The sequence below is a fragment of the Chiloscyllium plagiosum genome, chromosome 6 (genome assembly GCF_004010195.1).
Source record: "Chiloscyllium plagiosum isolate BGI_BamShark_2017 chromosome 6, ASM401019v2, whole genome shotgun sequence".
In the NCBI taxonomy this organism is placed as follows: Eukaryota; Metazoa; Chordata; class Chondrichthyes; order Orectolobiformes; family Hemiscylliidae; genus Chiloscyllium; species Chiloscyllium plagiosum.
In genome coordinates this window covers 113,353,939-113,376,427 of record NC_057715.1, presented here as the reverse complement: position 1 = coordinate 113,376,427, position 22,489 = coordinate 113,353,939, and the positions used below count along the sequence as shown (strand labels likewise).

General features: G+C 43.9%; 1 protein-coding gene across 5 annotated transcripts in view; it reads right to left on the bottom strand.

The window, feature by feature from the left end:
- The window catches only part of lrrc32 (leucine rich repeat containing 32), a 61,179-nt gene that overhangs the window by 17,280 nt on the left and 21,410 nt on the right, over window positions 1-22,489 (bottom strand). The window contains exon 1 of one of the 5 annotated variants that reach the window (XM_043692451.1): window positions 14,627-14,829. The exons of 2 other annotated variants lie outside the window; for them this stretch is intronic. The gene's annotated coding sequence lies outside the window, so the exon portion shown is untranslated. Of the gene's footprint in view, window positions 1-1,985; window positions 2,073-4,551; window positions 4,610-14,626; window positions 14,830-22,489 lie in introns of those variants that run through there. 2 more of the 5 variants (XM_043692454.1, XM_043692455.1) reach the window with 2 other exon arrangements.

Sequence of the window (22,489 nt, the reverse complement as noted above, 5' to 3'; positions counted from 1 at the left end):
CCCTCAGTATTTACCCCTCCTGTCTCTCTCTCCCTCAGTATTTACCCTCCTGTCTCTCTCTCTCTCTCTCTCCCCCCCACCCCTCCTGCCTCTCTCTCTCTCTCTTTCTTTCTGAATCAGGTTTGGACTGTCTGCCCCAACATCGGTGTCAGATTTTACTTCAGTACACTCCTGCAAGAGGTTTTAGTGTGTTTCATAAAAAAGGTGCCATATTAAGCTAGTTGTTGTTGATACATATAAAAGGGATGAAAATGCAAAAAGCGTCACGAGATAAATAAGGAACACGTTACTATAAGCATGGTCTGAACAATGTCAGAACCCCAACAGCGAGTAATATGAACAACTCTGGAAACGGGGGGCTTAATTTAAGCACTGAACCAATGAAATCTTGCGCTTGGCGATATTAATTAGACAGATGGATTGTTCCCTATATGAGTTAGACAATTATTATCCACAATTTTCCAGCACAGCCCGGGAAAAAGTTCGGAATGGGAGCAGCAAGATCGATAGGTCGCCCCGGGAAGCTCACCCAGGTTAAAAGGTTACTCTTGGAAAAACATTGTCCTCCTTTGAAGGCAGGAGGAGAGAATTTTCAAGTGATTTTGACAGAGGGGAGTAGATGGACTAGAATAGAAATCGCTGGAAAAGCTCAGCGGGCTTTGTGAAGAGAATGTGGGTTGAGTAACCCATCCTCAGAGCAGCACCCGCAGTTCTGAGTTTTTTTTTTAACCGAGTAGTTGGACACAGGGTACAGTCAGCTCTTGTATAACATGATGGAAGGGTTTTATTTTGTGTAACCCCGCTTCACAGAAGGATTTGCGCTTTAAGACACAGCACTGAAAGTCTTGGTGATGTAACTGCATTACAGCCAACACACGTTTGTACGGTACAAAGAGTATCCCCAATTTGTCAATCGGGCTACAGTGAATTCGGGTTGGCGAAACGCATGTTAGAACTGAACGACCGGTAATCACTAATCACAGAACACACACTTCACCTAAAACGAAGAACTGCTGTAAATCTGAAACAAAATCAGAAATTGCTGGAGAAACTCAGAAGGTCTGGCAGCATCTGTGGAGAGAGAAACGGAACCAAGTGACCTTCCTTCAGTTCCGACCAAACCTGCTGAGTTTCTCCAGCTTTTCCCCTTTCTGTTAACACAGCCAAAGATCCACAGAGGAGATGAACAGTATGATTTTCTTTTTAAAAATAAATCAGGTTGGTAAGACCTGCACTGACATAGCACCTTTCAGCATCTCTGGTCATTCCAAAATCGATCTTAAATATTAGTGCAGGTGAACCAATGGAGTTGTGAAAAAGGTCTGCACTGGAGTGGGGAGTCGTGGGTGAGTTTGGTGATTTGAGGGGTGCTTTCTATATTTGCGTCTGGGCCAGTCTATCTCCACATGCCTTGCGGTGTTTACTTGCTAACTCTGGGATATAAAGCTACAATACGCTGCCTGAAAGATTGGTGGGAAAAGGTGCAAAGAATTGGACACAGAGGGGAGAAAGCTTGCAAGGCAAGGGGGAAAAGAGCAGATTCATAGAATCCTTACAGTGCACAAAGAGGCCACTTGGCCCATTAAGTCTGAACTGTCCCTCCGAAGAGCATCCTACCCAAACCCAGCCTATCCCTGTAACCTTGCATTCCAAATGGCTAATCCACCTAGCCTGCTCTTCCGAAGGCAATTTAGCATGGCCAATCCAGTTAACATGTATATCTTTGGATTGTGGAAGGAAACCCAGAGAGGACCAAAGCAGACACAGGAGAACATGCAAACTCCATGCAGACACTCTGCCAGAAGGTGGAATCGAACCCGGGTCCCTACCGCTGTGAGGCAGCAGTGCTAACCAGTAAGCCACCATACCGACTAATTGGGTAGCTTGCATTAGACGGGTCAGCACAGCCATGACAGGCCAAACGGTCTCCTTGATTCTGGAGGAACAGAAAAGAAAGTCAACAGGCTGAAGAAATATGCTCTTACCTCAGGCAGTTTCGAGCTGGACCGTTGTTTTCAGAAATGCAACTGGCATGAGATAAACACTCAGCAGGAATGTTTCCGTAACAGACCGACACCCGCATAGGAGTAACCTTCAGTTTCATGGAGTTCTTCTCAAATCATTTACTGTCTGGTGGCTAAGTGAGTTTCTGATCTCTCTGCTGACTGTAGATAAAACATCAAAGTCAAAGCGCTTCAGATTGAAGACAATTGACTCCGACCTCATCTGTCCAGACTAAAGAGAGCAAGCACTGTCTCTTATCACTTAAAGACAAGTGGTCTCTGGCTACCTTTCTACCTGATTAGAGTTAATGTTCAATAGGTGACAGAAGATGGCAACAAGGTACCAAGGGAGAGGCTGGCTAAAATCAAAGCACAGAACATCCCCCTCAACGACACACTCTAACTCACAGTGCAGAATCCCTTTTAAAACTTCATCATGGTTTCAGCTGTTCACACTTTGAAAACCCACTCTGATATGTCATGAAAGGTGCTATATAAATGCAAGTCATGTCCAATCTTCTGAGGTTATGGTGGCAGACAGAGAGATTTGTGAGACATTCCTTTCTCTTTGTTGTTGATTGTCAGGGGAGAAAAGAACCCATCTACTTCATGCCTGGCCTTGAGGGAAGGAATTCTGCTGTCCTTACCTGATTTGACCTACATGTGACTCCAGACCTAGAGCAATGTGGATGATTCATAATTAGGGACAGGCAATAAACACAGGCCTGGCCATTGACACCCACATCCCATGAATTAATAAGAATAAATTCCCCATCTGAAGGCACTGACTCACAACAGATTGAGCAGGCTCCTCACTCAACTGACCAGTTTTCAGGAACTTTGAATAGGGTTGATTGTGCAAACTCTCAATCTTTTGTTGTTACACATTCTTCCCGTCTCTGCGTGGGTTTCCTTCAGGTGCTCCGGTTTCCTCCCACAGTCCAAAGATGTGGAGGTTAGATGGATGGGAAATGCAGGATGACAGGGATAGGGAAAGGAGGTAGGGGGTCTGGGTGGGATGCTTTTCGGAGGCTTGGTGTGGACTAAATGGTCTGCTTCCACACTGTAGGGCTTCTATGATTCTATCAAATATTATTGGGAAGAAAGAGACATTTACCAATCCTCTTGTTTTGCAGTCATCAGGGCAAATGCAAGGATGCTTAACAGGCACACACATTTATACTACAGGAGAAAAGGAAATTGGGTCATTGGCAAGTTGATTGCTTCCTCCATGACAACATCATTGCTAATGGAGATCAATAGGCACCACTTCTCCTGGCAATTCAAAGAAGGCATGAGAGTTGAACATATTCCTTTTATTTTGAAGAGCTATGGGAGGGGTGCTACTTATGAATATTTTTTGCTCCTCGCAAGTATAAATAAATCACGTTATGAGCTCAACTGATTCAGGCGAGGATTATACAACATACTGTCGCTCTCAATTCCTATGTCCTGATTATCTTAAAGTAGTCACCAGCAGTTATTAGCACACGCAGAGCTGTTCGGCAAGTGTTGCAAATGAATAATGAAAGCTTAAGAAGCTGTGTCAACTTGTTAGCAGGACTGGATGGTACAACAGGTTAGCGACTTTACAAATAATGTGCACAAGAAACAACAGTAGACCACTCAACTCTTTGAACCCCCTCTGCCGTTCAGTTAGATCATGGCTGATCATTACTGGGCTGTTACCTCGGTGAGACTAGGAGCTCCTGACTAACTACATCCAACCCCAGACGATGATGATCAGAAACCATTGCTAAACGAAAGAACAAATTTGTACAGGTCACCTTTCATAAAGGGAATCTAACCTACCTCCCCAGAACATAAGCAGGGGTCTCTGGATTGATAGTCCCCTCAAGTAACACAGCTGCCAACTGGTGCACAGCATGCTGCCACTATAGCAATGCAATAATGAGAGGTAATATGTTGTTCTGACGATGGTTGAGAGATAAATATTAGCTAGGGCACTGGGGAGATCTTTACTGCTTTACATGTTGGCTATGGAACCTCTTACAATATACCTAAAGGGGTGGACAGAGCTTTGCTATGGAGTCTCATTCCAAAGACAGCCTTCAACAGTGCTGCACTCCCTCAGTACTGCACCACCTACCTTCCATTCCTTTAAAAAATGTAAAATCTATCTATCGGTTGGTTGGTACAGTACTTCCTGTTTTGAAGTTCCACTAATCTATCAAGGTGTGATCCATCAAATCTTCCACTAGAGTTTTGTAGAGTCTGATTTCTTACCAGAGCTAACTTGTGTGATGTGCAGTACACCCTACAGCAAACTGCATTTAATAAAAAGGTGTCTTAATTCGGTAGTGTTTTTCCAAATGACAGACACTCAATTATCTAGTAGTGGCCCCACCAACACCCTCCCTTCAGTTGTTGGGAAACCGCACTACCTCTTACCCCCAACACGCCCCTCTTTTAAAACCATTAGCCTTTTTGAAATTCCCCTTGAGATGTGAATTTTATGACCAAGAAAGGTGGATTAGTAGCATCATCACTGCACAGACTCTATCAGTATGAAACTCACCACACATACCTGCGCGGAAATTCAATCCAATTGGTAGCCAACAGCTTAGAAGTGACCAGGAGGATGTTACCAGGATGGTGCAGGGAAAGCTAAGGTTAACTCTTGCCAAGGAGTTCATGTGGGAAAGAGGGCTAAAAGGAGCAATCCCTCACTGATTTTACAACATCCTGAAATCAAGGAAGTCTTGTTTTGCCAGTGTTTTGCTTCCGGTGGTAGGAACCGGAAAGTACGGAGCAGGGAATATCCAGTTTTTTGCATTATCAGGTTTCATGGCAGATTTGATAAGCAGTATAAAGAAAAAACAAAATCCAAAACCAGCTGTCATCTTAGCCAATCCAGGAGTTTCCAAATGATGCAAACTAAGTCGTTATTTTTAATTATTCATTTGTGAAACGTGGGTATTGCTGTCCTGGTCACATATTGCTCATCCCCCTAATTCCCAGAGGACAATTAGGAGTCAATCACATTGCTGTGGCTCTGGGGTGATACACAAGGCAAGACCAGGTAAGGATAGCAACTTCCTTCCTGAAAGGGGCATTAGTGAATTGGATGGGGTTTTCCGACAATAGTTACACGGTCACCATGAGATTCGTATTTCCATATTTTGTTTTGAATTCAGATTCCACCATCTATCTTAGCAGGATTTGAACCTATGTCCCCAAAAGGGGTGGCACGGTGGCTCAGTGGTTAACACTGGTGCCTCACAGCACCAGGGTCCCAAGTTCGATTCCAGCCTTGAGCGATTGTCTGTGTGGAGTTTTCACACTCTCCCCGTGTTTGTGTGGGTTTCCTCTGGGTGCTCCGGTTTCCTCCCACAGTCCAAAGGTGTGCAGGTCAGGTGAATTGGTCATGCTAAATTGCCCATAGTGTTAGATGTATTAGTCAGAGGGAAATGGGTCTGGGTGGGTTACTCTTCGGAGGGTCGGTGTGGACTTGTTGGGCCGAAGGGCCTGTTTCCACACTGTAGGGGATCTTAAAAACATATATAAACGGGGTCTCTGGATTGATAGTGTAACCATTATACAACTAAACCACCATCTCCTCCAACATGAGAAGGAGCAAGTTGCAGCTTGGAGTTCACAGGGGCAAAGAACAAGATGCTAGGACAAATGATTACCATTTAACCAGTCTAGAAATTGTAAACAGGTTACAGCCAAAGCACTTCTGAAGTTCAGTTCCTGTTGTAATGTGGGGAAGTAGCACTCCACTTGCACAAAGTAAGCTCCCACAAACTGCAATGCAATATGAACAGGTAATCTTTTTTTTTACAATTACAGGCAAGAAATAAATATTGTCCAGGGAGAATTCCTCCACTTGGTGGCTCTGGGGTCTTTCAGGCCCTTAGGCCCCAGCTTAACATCTTATTCAAAAAATGGCACCTCCTGATGGAATTGCAACCAAATTATTTTCCCATCCATGTCCGAATTCTTCATCACATAAAAACCTGGAGCCAAGGTACAACCTAGTGGCCTACCTGTTTTCTACCTTGTTACCTGTCTCTCATCCCTCCTCGACAAATCTTTTCTCAAAATATCATTTTACATGATACAGCATCAAATTGATTTAGGATCACTCCTGTGAAGCACCTTGGGACTTTTCTACCACTTTAGAAAATGGTGCTATACAAATGAAAGCTGTAACTGTTGGATGGCAGTTCTGCATTGTTGCCTGCCCAGCAGTTAAAGGCAATGGGAGGAATAATTGGCTTTTGATATTCATTTCTCTTATAATAACACTTCATTCGTGCCACTGTGACCTTTCAAAATGCTTCTGAAGCAATGAATAACTATTGGTAGCCATAACGAAGTGAAACAGCAAAGTCCATATGCAAACTCCAGGTTATTTGGGGTGACTTTAGGCTGCATTAACAGGCGAGAGTCTGTCATTTCAGTGAGTTACATTTTTTTTCCACAGCCATGGAACTAAAGCTCATTCAAAGACAGCACCTCTGACAATTAGTGAGTGTTAACCAAGATTACACATTGCATTCTGAACCAGGCCTGTCTCCACAATCCTGTGAGCACGGTCAAATTAGGTACAGGTTCTCTTGAAAGGATTGCTGCCTCACGTTGCGACTGACTTTCCTACCTGTAAACAGTACAAACCTCCCAAAAGCCCATCCACTCAGAAACCTCTGTCAATGCAGGAAGGTTGCCATCAGACCTTCAAATGTCTCCTTCCGTTCAACGAGATCATGGTTGACCTATATTTTAATTCATGGTATTCCTTGTTTTTAAAAGAAAACTCATTCCTTGGACGAGTGGCCATCTCTGGCTGAGCCAGAATTTACTACTCGTCCCTAGTTGCCCTTGATAAGGTGGTGGCGAGCTGCCTTCTTGAACTGTTGCAGTCCAAAAGGTAGACCCACAATGCCCCTGGGGAGGGAATACTGGGATTTTGACTTAATGACAAACAGCGAACTAGTTCCAAGTGAGGACGGTGAGTGGTTTGGAGAGGAACTTGCATGGGGTGGTGGTGCCATGTATCTGCTAGCCTTGTTCTTTGAGATGGAAGTAGATGGAGGTGCTGTCTGAGGAGCCTTGGTGAAATGGTACACACTACTACTGAGCATCGATGCTGGCGGGAGTGGATGTTTATGGATGGGGTGCCAAACAAGGGGACTGTTTTGTCCTGGATAGTGCTAAGATTCTTAAGTGTTGTACTCCCCATCCATCTTGACAACTGGGGAGTATTCAAACACGCTCATGACTTATGACTTGCTTTGATTCCATAGTTCTTAATACCCTCACCCAACAAAAATCTACCCACCTCAGTTTCGATTTTACTGGCTCAGACACATGTTGAGTGTGCTCTAAATGTGAAGAAGTATTTCCTGACATCCCCAAAAGAAACACAAAAGAACAGCGGGTGTTGGAAATCAGAAACAAAAACAGCAATTGCTGGGAAAACATCGCAGGTCTGGCAGCAGCTGTGGAGAGAAATCAGAGTTAACGTTTCGGGTCAAGTGACCCCTCCCCAGAGCTGCCAGACCTGTTGAATTTTTTTCAGCAATTTGGTTTTGATTTTCTTCCTGACATCATTCCTGAATGACGTAAAATTAGGGTTATGGCTTTGTGCTCTCCTCACCCTTGACTCTACGTCAAGGAAATACATTAGATGGACAGTCACTATCAATTACTGTCATCGCCTCATTCACCCGCTAATCTGTAGTCCAGAGAATGTGGACTGATGTAGTAAGATGGCTGTCTCTACAAATCTGTCCTCCTAATTAGCCTGTTTAACTCTGACTTAACTCAATGCAAAATGGCACAAAGCTACATATGAACTGTATGTACAAAAGCACACTTCAGGAGTCAACATAGCGGGCAAGATGTGGCTGTAGCCTTTTAACCATTTACATTGGGGAACAGTTCAGAGGTTCACATCCAGGACCTGAAATGCCACTCAGGTTGGGTGGTGGGATGGGGAAAGTGGTATTCTCATTTCCTAGAACTCCCTGCTGTAGCAAGCAACACTGGGTGATTTTGTCTCCTGTCGGCTGGAGATCAGATTGCTGGCAAGGGATCACAGAGTGCAAGTAGGAAAGCCCAGTGGCAGTGTACAAAATGAAAAAAAAAGCCACAATTATACATTCAAGAGACAGAAGGAAAAATAGCTCAATGCTCCAATTAGTTTATTTACAAACAATATTCCTATTGCAAAAACAATACAGCTCAGATTCTGGAAGATGTCCATAAAGCTCTTTGCATTAAGGAGACAACTATTTAATTACTACACACACACAGATTTAACTCATTGTTACAGTGCACTAATATCTAAACACAGCCATGATGTTTTACATTGTGGTTCACTTGTTTCGCACATCCTTTTCTGGTGAATAATAAAATTGATCTCTAGGCCTAAGTGTTTCACAAATCCATCCTTTCATTCATACACCAGTTTCTTGATTTGGATTATTTACACTGTGCTGTACAGAGCAGCAGGGGTAGTGATGTAGGGTTAGTGTCCCAGCTTCTGAGCCAACAGCTCTGGGTTCGTTTCCCACCCAGGAATCAGTAGCTGTGGAAGGCACTCTCATGACGCAGTTGATTGTCAAACTGCAAGTTGTTCTGAACTCACATCACTGGTGGGTGGTAGGAACAGGAGAGATTCCTGGTCAGTCATAGAGATGTACAGCACAGAAACAGAACCATTCGGTCCAGCTGATCCATGCCAACCAGATATCCTAACTTAATCTAGTGCCATTTGCCAACACTTGGTCCATATCCCTCTAAATTCTTCCTGCTCATATACCCATCCAGATGCCTTTTAAATGTTGTAATTGTACCAGCCTCCACCACTTCCTCTAGCAGTTCATTCCATACACGTACCACCCTCTGCATGAAGATATTGCCCCTCAGGTCCCTTTTAAATCTTTCTCCTCTCACGTAAAACTTATGTCCTCTAGTTTTGGACTCCACCACCCCAGGGAGAAGACTTTGACTATTCACCCTATCCATGGCCCTCATGTCATGGAAAGAGCATCTACCATCACTGTGCACAGCTCCAGGCAACAATATACATGTAAAAACTGCACTTTGTCACCATAACTCTGTCTCCCATACTAAGGTGTAATATGCCGTTAAGCAGAGTATCCCGTACATTAACAGGCCCTTTGCCCCAAGACATCTCTATATACCCCATAAAGGACTTTTGTCATTCCAGCTCTTCATTCCAGACTTTCAGCAGTGTGTTCCTTCCTCACCCTGGGCAAAGTGGAAACTGATTCATACAGACAACGCAGTACCAGATGCAGACACAGATCCCTATCATTAAGAAAACGAGTCATTAGCTTTGGGCTAGAGAGAGGAAATAAAATCAGCCAGACTTCCTGTTCATCACAGAATTACACTTTGCAGTTTTGATGTTGAAATTATAGCCCCGGTTATTCATTGCTGGGAGGCTAGGTGGGGATATGAATTGGTGCATGGACTAAGCCCACCCCATTCCCTCTCTGGTAGGGTTACTGGAATGACCAGTCACCAAGGGAAGAAGGGGATGTCTGAATGCTTCTCAAGCTGACCAGGGTAGAACCTTTTCAGTGGAAAAGGGGAGGAAAAAAAGATGAAAGAAGGAGCTGTCATTTTGTCCAACAAGTACATTCCTTTAACAGATTGTGACCAATCCCATTTCACACTGACTACCCATGACATTAAGGCAGCATTTGACCATGTGTGCCATCAAGCAGCCTGGAGAAAACTGAAGTCAATGGGAATCGGCCGGGGGAATCTCCCTGCTGGTTAGAGTTAAAAATCACACAATCAGGTTATAGTCCAACAGGTTCAATTAGAAGCCTGTTGGACTATAACTTGGTGTTGTGTGATTTTTAACTTTGTACACCCCAGTCCAACACCGGCATCTCCAAATGCTAGTTAGAATCATACTTGGCACAGAGGAAGATAGTCGTGGTTGTTGGAGGTCAGTCATCTCAGCTCCAGGATATCTCTGCAGGAGTTCCTCAGGGCAGTGTCCTAGGCCCAACCATCTTCAGCTGCTTCATCAATGACCTTCCCTCTATCAGAAGGTCAGAATTGTTCACCGATTGATTCATGACTCCTCAGAAACCGAATCAATCCATATTCAAATGCACCGAGACCTGGTCACTATCCAGGTTTGGGCTGACAAGTGGCTAGTCACATTTGTGCTACACAAGTGCGAGAAAATGACAGCCTCCAACAAGAGAGAACCTATGCATCACCCCTTGACATTCAATATTATTACCATCACTGAAGTCTATCTACCTCCTAAAAGGGTCAAAAGTATGGTGCTTGGAAAGCACAGCCGGTCAGGCAGCATCTGAAGAGCAGGAGAATCAATGTTTTGAGCATAAACTCTTCATCAGGTGAAGAGCTTTCCTGATGGAGAGCTTATAGTTGAAACGTCAATTCCCCTGCTCCTCGGATGCTGTCTGACCGACTGCCCTTTTCTAGCACCACAGTCTCGACTCTGATCTCCAGCATCTGCAGTCCTCACATTCTCCCACCACCTAAAAGGCACAAGTCATGGTTGAGATAGGTTATGGAGTCTGTTTGAACAATACAAGGAGCTCGTTGAAACAGTCTGTTTGCTTGGCATCACATCCATCACATTCAGCATTCATTCCCTCTCCCTGGACAGTAGCGCCAGTGTGTACCACCTACAAATGCAAAGTAGAAACTCACCAAAGTGCCTTCAACAACATCTTCCAAACCTGTGACCTCTACAATCTAGAAAGACAAACATGCATGGGAGAACCCAAGCTTCCCTTCAAGCCTGACTTGGAATAACATTGCCATTCCTTCCCTGTGACTGAATTTAAATCCAGGAACTCCTTTCCTTCTTATCGGCATCTACACCAGGTGGACTGCAGCCGCTCAAAAAGGCAGCTCATCATCACATTGTCCAGCATAACCAGGATCAGGCAAAAAGTGTTGGTCCAGCCAGTGAGGCCCATATCCCATGGAAATGTAAAGGCCAAAACCTGTCGCACAACTGGTTAGTGACACCACTCGAATGTCTGCCAAACATTACAGCCCACAATACATTCATAAGAAATTGTGTCAATGCATCACTTTGAGCCAGCAGTTTGTGATTTCCATCTTGCCTCCACAGACTTGAGCATAAAAATCTGAAAGTCTGGTACAAACTCAGGGAATGCTGCTTGATTGGCGATGCAGTGTTTCTCACTTGAAGTTAAACCAGGTCCCAAGTACCCTTTTAGGTGAATGGAATAGATTTTGTGGCATCATTTTGGGAAAAAGAACAGAGGTCTTCTCCCTGGTGTCCTGGTCAATATTTGTCCCTCAGTCAATGGCACAGAAAAAAACTTTATATGATATGGCAATTTTTGGGAGCTTCCTTTGATCAAATGTTTTCCTAAATTCAAACAGCACTCTTCAAAAAGTGCTTAGTTGGCTGTGGCACTTTGGAGATATATCAAGCTTATAAAAGGTGATATATAAATGCAAGTTCTTTCATTCAAGCCTGAGAAGCAAAGACTTCAATATCTCCTATGTTAGTAGAAAAGGTTACAGATCCAGTCAGCATTCTCTTCTCATGCTGTGTCAATGTTGGCTTCCCTTTGGTATTCTTGCGAATTGTCCTGATAAGTGTCAGCCAAAAAGCTTTGAAAAAATGTGCCCTTTTTCAGCAAGACTCAAGTTACACATCCTTAGAGCATTTCACAGTGCTTCCTGGTGAAACAATTAATTGCTCTGTAGGCAAATACAACAGCCAATCTGCACATAGTATGATCCCACCCAAAGCAAATGACATTAATGACCAGCTGAACTGCTTCCACTGTGTGATAGATCTTGGTCTGAAAAGGTCTTGCATTTATAGTGTGGTTTCCACATTAACTGGAAAGGCCAGCATTTGTGGCAGATCCCTAGTTGCCTTTGAGTGGCTTGCCAGACCATTTCAGAAGGCAGCTGAAAATGTGTTGCTGAAAAAGCGCAGCAGGTCAGGGCTTATGCCCGAAACGTCGATTCTCCTGTTCCTTGGATGCTGCCTGACCTGCTGCGTTTTTCCAGCAATACATTTTCAGTTCTGATCTCCAGCATCTGCAGTCCTCACTTTCTCCATTTCAGAAGGCAGTTTGGAGTCACATGCAAGCGAGACTGGGTAAGGATGGCAGATTTCTTTCCCTGAAGGACATTACTGAACCAAAAGGGTTTTCACAACAATGACAGCTTGATAGTGACCATCCCATAGTAGTTTTCAATTCTAGATTTTAGTAATTGAAGTTAAATGCTCTGGGAGGTTTCAACCAATATCCTCAGTCTTCGGATTACAAGACCAGTGATGTTACCAGTAGGCCACTACCTCTCCCAGTCAGGTTTGAAACTCAGTGGTGTTTGCTCCATGTTCTACAATGCAGAATTGAAATGGTATAGAAGGAGGCCATTCAGCCCATCATGTTAGTACTGGGTATCTGAATATTTATTGCCAATATTCTGCCTTTTCCACATAACCCTGCACAAAATGTAAGTAGAACTAACGATCCAATGCTCTCTTGAATACCTCATCGGAACCACACCTCAGGGCACTGTATTTCCTGGTTCATATTCCACAAATACTCGCTGAGTGAAAAAACAAGCTTTGTCTCACCTTACAGTTGCTTCTTTTGCAAAATACCTGAAAACCATAGCCTCTGATTCTCGAAATGCTCGTAAGTGCAAACAGCTTTTCTCTATACACTCTCTCTAGAAACCAGCACCGATGCTCAGTAGCAGCAGTGTGCGTACATCTATAAGATGCACTGCAGACATTCACCAAAGATCCTCAGGCAGTACCTTCTAACCCCGCGACCACTTCCATCCAGTAGAACAAGGGTAGCAGATACATGGGGAACACTATCTCCTGCAAGTTCCCCTCCAAATCACTCACCATCCTGACTTGGAAATATATCGCCATTCCTCCACTGTCACTGGGTCAAAATCCTGGAATCCCCTCCCTAAGGAGGGTGGGTCAACCCACAGCACATGGACTGCAGCGGTTCAAGAAGGCAGCTCACCCCCACCTTCTCAAGGGGCAACTAGGGGCAGGCAATAAATACCAGAGATGTCCACATCCCCACCAGTGAACTACACAAATGAAATCTCTGAATATGCTTCATGGGTTCAGTAAGCCCATCAACTTCATTCATACTCTTTATAAATCAAACATTCATGCAATTTTTAGAAATAAAATATTACAAAATATAACAACTTTTAAGGAATCTCTTCTCTACACTTTGCAATGAAGCTGTTTAAAACATGTAACATTTGTCCAGAGCAGATGGGAATCTGAACCCAGACCTTCTCGTATAAGAGACAGGGACATTACAACTGCTCCCCAAGATTCAGGAATCTATTCTATACCATCTCAGCAATGTACTGCAGGTGGCAGAATAGCCTAATCAAAACACATTCACACTGGCACCGCAGTTAAACCATTCACATTAGCACACATCAGCCCCAACCCTCTTCAGATGATAGCTATGAGAGCAGAAAGGTGCTGAGAATACACAACCGTTCTGGCAGCATCCGTGGCAAGATGGAGAGAGATACAGAATTCACATCCAACAGTGCAGTTCTGAAAGTGCTGTCATATGTGACTTGCTAAGCACTTTTTTATTTTCATTTCCAGCACCTGCAAGATTTTGCATTAAGTCTCTACAGCAAGAACCTTTCAAAATAGAAAGAGTCTTAACACAAATGACTCATGCCCCTTTAAGTATCTATTTTAAAAAATTAATAAATAAAGTTGCAGTTATCAATTTAAGTTCTCATTGACAAACAGCACTCTTCTTGGAATGTGGGGTGTTCGGGAGAAGTGTTTGGTTGCTGAATGAAATAAAATATTTTCCTGTTGGAGTTTAGAATGCCCAAACACTGCTGTAAAATAGAACCCTCCTCCTCCTTAGGTATACTCAAATCATATATGTTAAGCAGCTTGCTGTCCAGATTAAAATAGACATAATTAAAACCTACCTGTAAAAGGTAACTTTTTAAAAAAATTCTTAATACTTGCATTGAATTACAGCTTATTCCCCATTGTTATCAGTGAAGAGACCTCTCCAATATTAGAGTTGATCTTTCTCTGCATCTTTTCTGTAGCCGTGACACTATATTCTGTATTCTAATCTATTACCTTGAAACTTATGTAAGGTGTGATTTGTCTGGATAGCACAGAAAACAATATTTTCCACTGTATCTCAGTACATGTGACAATAATCATATAAAATAATTAAACAAAATAAGACATTCACAGAGGATTTAGCCAAGAACAGCAGAGAAGAGACATCTGACATTTGATTGTTCTCTTGTTAATAACTTTTCATCAAAATAAATCGTGAAATTTCTCAGAAACTGATAATGTTTTCAATAAAAAGCCCCCGGGGAAACCAGGAGCATCAAATCTCCGGACTGAGATTACTTTAAAATCTTGTTTTGTTATCTGTGTCTATACACACAATCTGCTGCAATCAGTGATAAGCAGGTTTAAACAAGAGAGGAGGGGAAGAGGGGGATACAATAATAATCAAGACAGGTCAGAAATACAAAAGCAACGTAAAAAGGCAAGCATGCTCCCCCTCCCATTCAGTGGACAACTTTTCAGTTACCTGTCTGGAAGCAGAGCCGATGGAGAGAAAGCAAGCAACATTCAGATCTCTCTCCCCAACACTTTGTCTCACATTTTTACTGAAGTCTTGCTCGCTGGCTGTGCACCCATTTAATACGAGGGAGGGCGCTTTCTCCCCTCCTGTTGTGTTCGTACATCCCATCCCCATTGACTGAACGGGAAAGGAGAGGAGGGGGAAGTTGAGAAAATATGCCTCCTGCTCACAACCATATTAGGAAGACGGCGAAAAAAAAATCATGGAATATCTGGGAGGTTCAGTCGTGGTGAGTCATTGGTCGGACGCTGGGTCCTGGTGCCTCCCTCTCATCCCTCGACAGATAGACTTTAAACATCTGGATCAGAGCGTATGTCTCAGACCAGTCTCCTCCCATCCTCTCCATCCCATCCTATCAGCATAGCCTTCTATTCCTGTCTCCCCACAATGGCTTTCCCCATTAAATAAATTCATCTCCAACCACTTTCTGTGATAGGGATTCCCAACAATCTCTATCTAGGCAAAACTAGTTTCTCCTGAGTTCCCCAATGGATTAATTAGTGACTGATATCCCCTGGAAAAGTAACTGAACCATCTTTTCCTCAGCTAACCTGTTAAAGACTCACATAATTTTCATTATATTTAATTAGATCACCCCAAAATCTTCACTTTTTGGTCAACTACACAGTGATTAGATTAGATTACATTACAGTGTGGAAACAGGCCCTTCGGCCCAACATGTCCACACCGACCCGCCGAAGCACAACCCACCCATACCCCTACATTTACCCCTTACCTAACACTACGGGCAATTTAGCATGGCCAATTCACCTGACCTGCACATCTTTGGACTGTGGGAGGAAACCGGAGCACCCGGAGGAAACCCACGCAGACACGGGGAGAACGTGCAAACTCCACACAGTCAGTCGCCTGAGGCGGGAATTGAACCCGGGTCTCTGGCGCTGTGAGGCAGCAGTGCTAACCACTGTGCCACCGTGCCGCCCGTGAGTGTATTCCTCATTCAGTCAGATATACCGAGATCAAGGTTAGATCATGCTTCTGAAATTGTTGGTGATGTCAGTGAATCAGGGTTTAGCCATTATGGTAAGGTAATATTTGATTTGATTTGATTTATTATTGTCACATGTCCCTAAGTACAATGAAAAATGCTGCTTTGTGTGCCATATAAGCAGAACATAACATACAAAGACAAAAATCAGAGTCAAGACTAGAGTGGTGCTGGAAAAGCGCAGCAGGTCAGGCAGCATCCCAGGAGCAGGAAAATTATTGTTTCAGGCAAAAGCCCTTCATCAGGAATGAGCTGGGAACCTTGGGGTTGGAGAGATAAATGGGGGCAGGGTGGGGCTGGGGAGCAGGTAGCTGAGAGTACCCACCTCCGCCTATAAAAATCAGATTGATTGACAGAGTGAGGGATACAAAGTTACAGCTGCCTGAGTCTTATTAACACAGTACCTGATCCCCATCGTATTTAAATGGGCTGCTGCCTCTGCTCATAACTTCTCTCCAATTTATTTAACAAACTTGCAGGAGTTTGATTGAAGAGCTAGCAGAGAGGGTTGATAAGGGTAATGCAGGGACGTGGTGTGCACAGATTTCCAAAAGGCTAGAAATTATAATTTGGAACTATTTGACCAGAAGAAATAGAAACAGCAGTACGCCATTCAGCCCCTTGAACCTACTCCATGATTCAATACGATCATGGCTGATCTGATATTCCTCATGTCCACTTTCTTGCCCTTTACGATAACTCACGATTATCTATCTATGTATTATCTATTCTCAGTCTTAAATATATACAAGTGATCTGCTCCCACAGCTCTCTGTGGCAGAGAATTCCAAAGACTCACAATCCTCTGAGAGACGAAATTCCTCCTTATCTCAGTCTTAAATTGACACCCCTTTATTCTGAGACTATGCCCACTGGTCCTGGACTCTCCCATGAGGTGAAATATCATAGAGTCACAGAGATGTACAGCATGGAAACAGACCCTTCGTACCAACTCGTCCATGATGACCAGATATCCCAACCCAATCTAGTCCCACCTGCCAGCACCTGGCCCATATCCCTCCAAACCCTTCCTATTCATATACTCATCCAGATACCTTTTAAATGATGCAATTGTACCAGCCTCCAGCACTTCCTCTGGTAGCTCGTTCTATACACATACCACCCTCTGCATAAAACAGTTGCCCCTTAGGTCCCTTTTATATCTTTCCCCTCTCACCCTAAACCTGTGCCCTCTAGTTCTGGACTCCCCTATTCCAGGGAAAAGACTTTGTCTCTTTATCCTATCCATGTCCCTTATGATTTTATAAACCTCTACAAGGTCACCCCTCAGCCTCTGACGCTCCAGGGAAAACATCTCCAGCCTATTCAGCATCTCCCTAAAGCTCAAATTCTCCAACCCTGGCAACATCCTTGTAAGTCTTTTTTGTACTCTCTCAAGTTTCACAACATCCTTCAGAGAGGAAAGAGACCAGAATTCCACACAATACTCCAAAAGTGGCTGAACCAATGTCCTGTGCAGCCACAACATGACCTCCCAACTCCTATATTCAATACTCTGACCAATAAAGCAAAGCATACCAAACGCCTTCTTCACTATCTTATCTACCTGCAACTCCACTTTCAAGGAGCAATGTACCTGCACTCCAAAATCTCTTTGTTCAGCAACACTCCCAGGACCTTACCATTAAGTGTATAAGTCCTGCTAAGATTTGCTTTCCCAAAATGCAGCACCTCGCATTTATCTGAATTAAACTCCATCTGCCACTTTTCAGCCTACTGGCCCATCTGATCAAGATCCTGTTGTAATCTGAGGTAACCTTCTTTGCTGTCCACTACACCTCCAATTTTGGTGTCATCTGCAAACTTACTAACTATACCTCCTGTGTTCACATCCAAATCATTTACATAAATGATGAAAAGTAGAGGGCCCAGCACCGATCCTTGTGGCACTCCACTGGTCACAGGCCTCCAGTCTGAAAACAACCCTCTATCACCACCCTCTGTCTTCTACCTTTGAAGCAGTTCTGTATCCAAATGGCTAGTTCTCCCTGCATTCCATGAATCTAACCTTGCTAACCAGTCTCCCATGGGAACCTTGTCAAATGCCTTACTGAAGTCCATATAGATCAGCTCTACCGCTCTGCCCTCATAAATCCTCTTTGTTACTTTTTCAAAAAATTCAGTCAAGTTTGTGAGACTTGATTTCCCACGCTCTAAGCCACGTTGACTATCCCTAATCAGTCCTTGCCTTTCCAGATACATGTAAATCCTGTCCCTCAGGATTCACTCCAACAACTTGCCCACCACCGACATATGGCTTACCGGTCTATAGTTCCCTGGCTTGTCCTTACCACCTTTCTTAAGCAGTGGCACCACGTTTGCCAACCTCCAGCCTTCCAGCACCTCACCTGTGACTATTGATGACACAAATATCTCAGCAAGGAGCCCAGCAATCACTTCTCTAGCTTCCCACAGAGTTGTCGGGTACACCTGATCTCGTCCTGGGGATTTATCCACCTTTATGCATTTCAAGACATCCTCCTTTGTATTATGGACATTTTTGAAGATGTCACCATCTATTTCCTCACATTCTGTATCTTCCATGTCCTTCTTCACAGTAAACATTGATACAAAATACTCGTTTAGTATCTCCCCCATTTCCTACAGCTTCACACAAAGGCTGCCTTGCTGATCTTTGAGGGGCCCTATTCTCTCCCTAGTTACCTTTTGTCCTTAATGTATTTGTAAAAACCCTTTGGATTCTCCTTAATTCTATTTGCCAAAGCTATCTCATGTCCCCTTTTTGCCCTCCTGATTTCCCTCTTAAGTATACTCCTACTGCCTTTATACTCCTCTAAGGATTCACTCAATCTCTCCTGTCTACACCTGACATATGCTTCCTTCTTTTTCTTAACCAAACCCTCAGTTTCTCTCATCATCCAGCATTCCCTACTCCTACCAGCCTTTCCTTTCACTCTAACAGGAATATACCATCTCTGGACTCTTGTTATCTCATTTCTGAAGGCTTCCCATTTTCTGGCCGTCCCTTTACCTGCGAACGTCTGCACCCAATCAGCTTTTGAAAGTTCTTGCCTAATATCATCAAAATTAGCCTTCCTCCAATTTAGAACTTCAACTGTTAGATCTGGTCTATCCTTTTCCATCGCTATTTTGAAACAAATAGAATAATGGTCGCTGGACCCAAAGTGCTCTCCCACTGACATCTCAGTCACCTGCCCTGCCTTATTTCCCAAGAGTAGGTCAGGTTTTGCACCTCTCAGCATTTATCCTGTCAAGCCGCTTATGAATCCTGTGATTCAATGAGATCACCGCTCATTCTTCTCCACTCCAGTGAGTAGATCATCCCAACCTGTTTAACCTTTGCTCATAAGACAATCCCTCAATTCCAGGGATTATTCTTGTCAGCCAAATGGGAAATCAACCTATGGACAAAATTAATAGTCACACAGACAAAAGAAGATGAATGAAAGAAAGCCCGCACAGATTTGTTATGGGAAAACCAATACTTAACTAAATGGCAGGATTATCTTTGAAGAGCTAACAGTAGCGCAGTGATGCAGTGTGCATGGATTTCTAAAAGGCATTTAATACAGTGAGGTGTAACAGACTGTGAGAAAATTACAGCTTATGTAACAAAAGAGACTGTAGCAATGTGGATACAAAATTGATTGAGCAATGGGAAACAAAGTAATAGTTAATCGATGTTTTTCAGGCTGGAGTGGAGTTCCGTAAACATGAGAGTTGGAGACTTCTTTATTTTCCTCAACCAGTTCAGTATCAGGCCATTGGTGTATAATGCACAATTTCAACATTTGTGGATGTTTGAGAAAATTGTAAACTATGAGAAGGATAGTGTCAAATCAGTAAAGTGATGGAAGGTTGCTATCAAACAGCACTTGCTCAGCAATAACCTGCTCAGTGACACCCAGTTTGAGTTCTGCCAGTACCACTCAGTTCCTGACATCATTACAGCCTTGATTGAAACATAGACAAAGGAGCTGAATTCCAGAGGGGAGGTGAGAGTGACAACCCTTGATATCAAGGCCACTTTTGATGGAGTGTGGCATCAAGGAGTCCCAGCTAAACTGGAGTCATTCAGAATCAAGGTGCAAAATCTCCACTGGTTGAAGCCACACCTGGTATATAGGAAGGTGGTTGTGGTTGGAGGTCAGTCATCTCTGGTCCAGGTCATCTCTGCAGGGGTTCCTCAGGACAGTGTCCTAATTCCAACCATTTCCAGCTGCTTCATCAATGACCATCCCTCCATCATGAGATTAGAAATAGGGATGTTCACCGACGATTGCACAATGTTCAGCGCCATTCACGAATCCTCAGATACTGAAACAGTCAAATGCAACAAAACCTGGACAATATCCAGGCTTGGGCTGACAAGTGGTAAGTAACATTCATGCCACACAAATACCAGGCAAATGATCATCTCCAATAAGAGACAATTTAATCACCACCCTTTGATATTCGATGGTGTTACCATCGCTGAATGCCCCACTATCAACATTTCTTGGGTTTTCCATTAACCAGAAACTCAACTGCACTCATTGAATAAACATATTGGCTGCAAGAGCAGGTCAGAGGCCTGGAATTCCTGGCAAGCAACTTACCTCCTGACTTCCCAATGCCTGTCCACCATCTACATGGTACAAGTCAGGAGTGTGAGGAATACACTTGCCTTGATGGGTGTAGCACCAACAACAATAGAAAATTGACACCAGTCAGGATAAAGCAACCTGCTTGATTGGCACCACATCCACCACCAACACTCAGTAGCAGCAGTGCGTACTATCTTTTAGATGCACTGCAGAAATTCACCAAAGATCCTTAGACAACACCTTCCAAACCCACAAACACTTCCACAAAGAACAACAAGGGCTGCGAATACATGGGAATACCTGCAAGTTCTCCTCCAAATCATTCACCATCCTGACATAGAAATACAGCACCATTCCTTCACTGTTGCTGGGCTAAAATCCTGGAACTCTCTCTCTTTAAGGGCATTAAGGATTTAGCTACAGCACATAGACTGCAGGGGAACAAGAAGACAGCTCACCCCTACCTTCTCAAGGGCAACTAGGGACAGGCAATAAATGCTGGGCTGTGAGTGACACCCAAGTCCAATGAATGAATATTTAAAAAATTTCAAAAGCACACAGAGAAGTTGGTGGAGTGAACAGCCTATTCAGCCTCTCCCTGTAACTCAAACCCTCCAACTCTGGCGACATCCTTGTAAACCTTTACTGAACTATCTTAAGTTTCACAACATCTTTCCTACAGCAGGGAGACAATGATGGAACAGTCCCTATTCACCTGGGCAACAACAACAGAGACTTAAAAACTCAACAACATCTTGGGCAGAAGCTGCTTTTCTGCTTCTCGTTTTGTACGCCAGCAGCAAAAGCAAACTATTCTGGCTGAAGCTTCTGGTGTGAGAGTGTAAGCTGCTTGTAGATTTCCTTAGGAGGGTGATATTCAATGATGGAGCTTCAGGGACTGATTAAGAGCTTCCCAGTGAAATAACGAAGGTGCTTTTTTTTTCTTCTTCTTTTTTTCTTTTTTTCCTTTTTTTTTGACAAACACTGCCCTTCACATCAAAGGGCAGTGCTGTGTGATCAAAACAGTGAGGGGGAGGGTAGGGACTAAATCAAAATAGAGTTGGAGGGAGAAATGATGCACTCCACTCCCTGCGGCGCCCACCTCTCCCTGAACAACTCCAGGGTGTTGGTCGACACCGCGTGCTCCTTCTCCAAGGACACCCGGGCTCTAACGTAACCGCGGAAGAGGGGCAGGCAGTCGGCCCTAATGACCCCCTCCACGGCCCGCTGCCTGGACCTGTTAATGGCCAGTTTGGCCAGGCCCAGGAGCAGACCCACGAGGAGGTCTTCAGAACGAAGGTGCTTTTATCTCCTGTTGATTTACTAGTGTTAACCATGACTGATTCTGGCTGATTGTTAACTGTCGAGAGTGTCGTGCTGGAAAGGCACAGCAAATCAGGCAGCGTCCGAGGAGCAGGAGAATCGACATTTCGCATCAGAAACAAGCTCATTCCTGATGAAGGGCTTATGTCCAAAACTTCAATGTTTCTGCTCTTCGGATGCGGCCTGACCTGCTGTGCTTTTCCAGCGCCACACTCTCGACTTTGATCTCCAGCATCTGCAGTCCTCACTTTCTCCCGATTGTTGACTGTGCAATGTTGGTGAGACCGGTTTGACATTTCAGGTTGTATTACTTGGGGCTCTAATAGTGGCATGTTGTCATCCATTCAATCAGTTCACTGTCAGTCTTCAAGGCTAAAAGACTTTAGTTTTGCTGATTTGGAGATGCCAGTGCTGGACTGGGGTGTGCAAAGTTAAAAATCACACAACACCAGGTTATAGTCCAACAGGTTTAACTGGAAGCACACTAGCTTTCGGAGCGATGCTCCTTCATCAGGTGATTGTGGAGGGCTCGATCGTAACACAGAATTTATAGCAAAAATTTACAGTGTAATGTAACTGAATTATACATTGAAGAATTGATTGTCTGTTAAGCCTTTCATCTGTTAGAATACAGTGATAGTTTCACTTCTTTCATGTGTAAATCACAAAACCCATAGGGAGGGCCTCAACCGGGACCTTGGGTTCATGTCACATTACAGGTGATCACCATTGCACTACACACACACACACACAGATATTCCTACACACACACACTCTCACATACACACGGACACAGGTACACACAGACGCGCACACAGACACCCACACACACCCTTATAGACACACAGACTCCCACACATGCACCCCCTCACAGACTTAAGACACTCT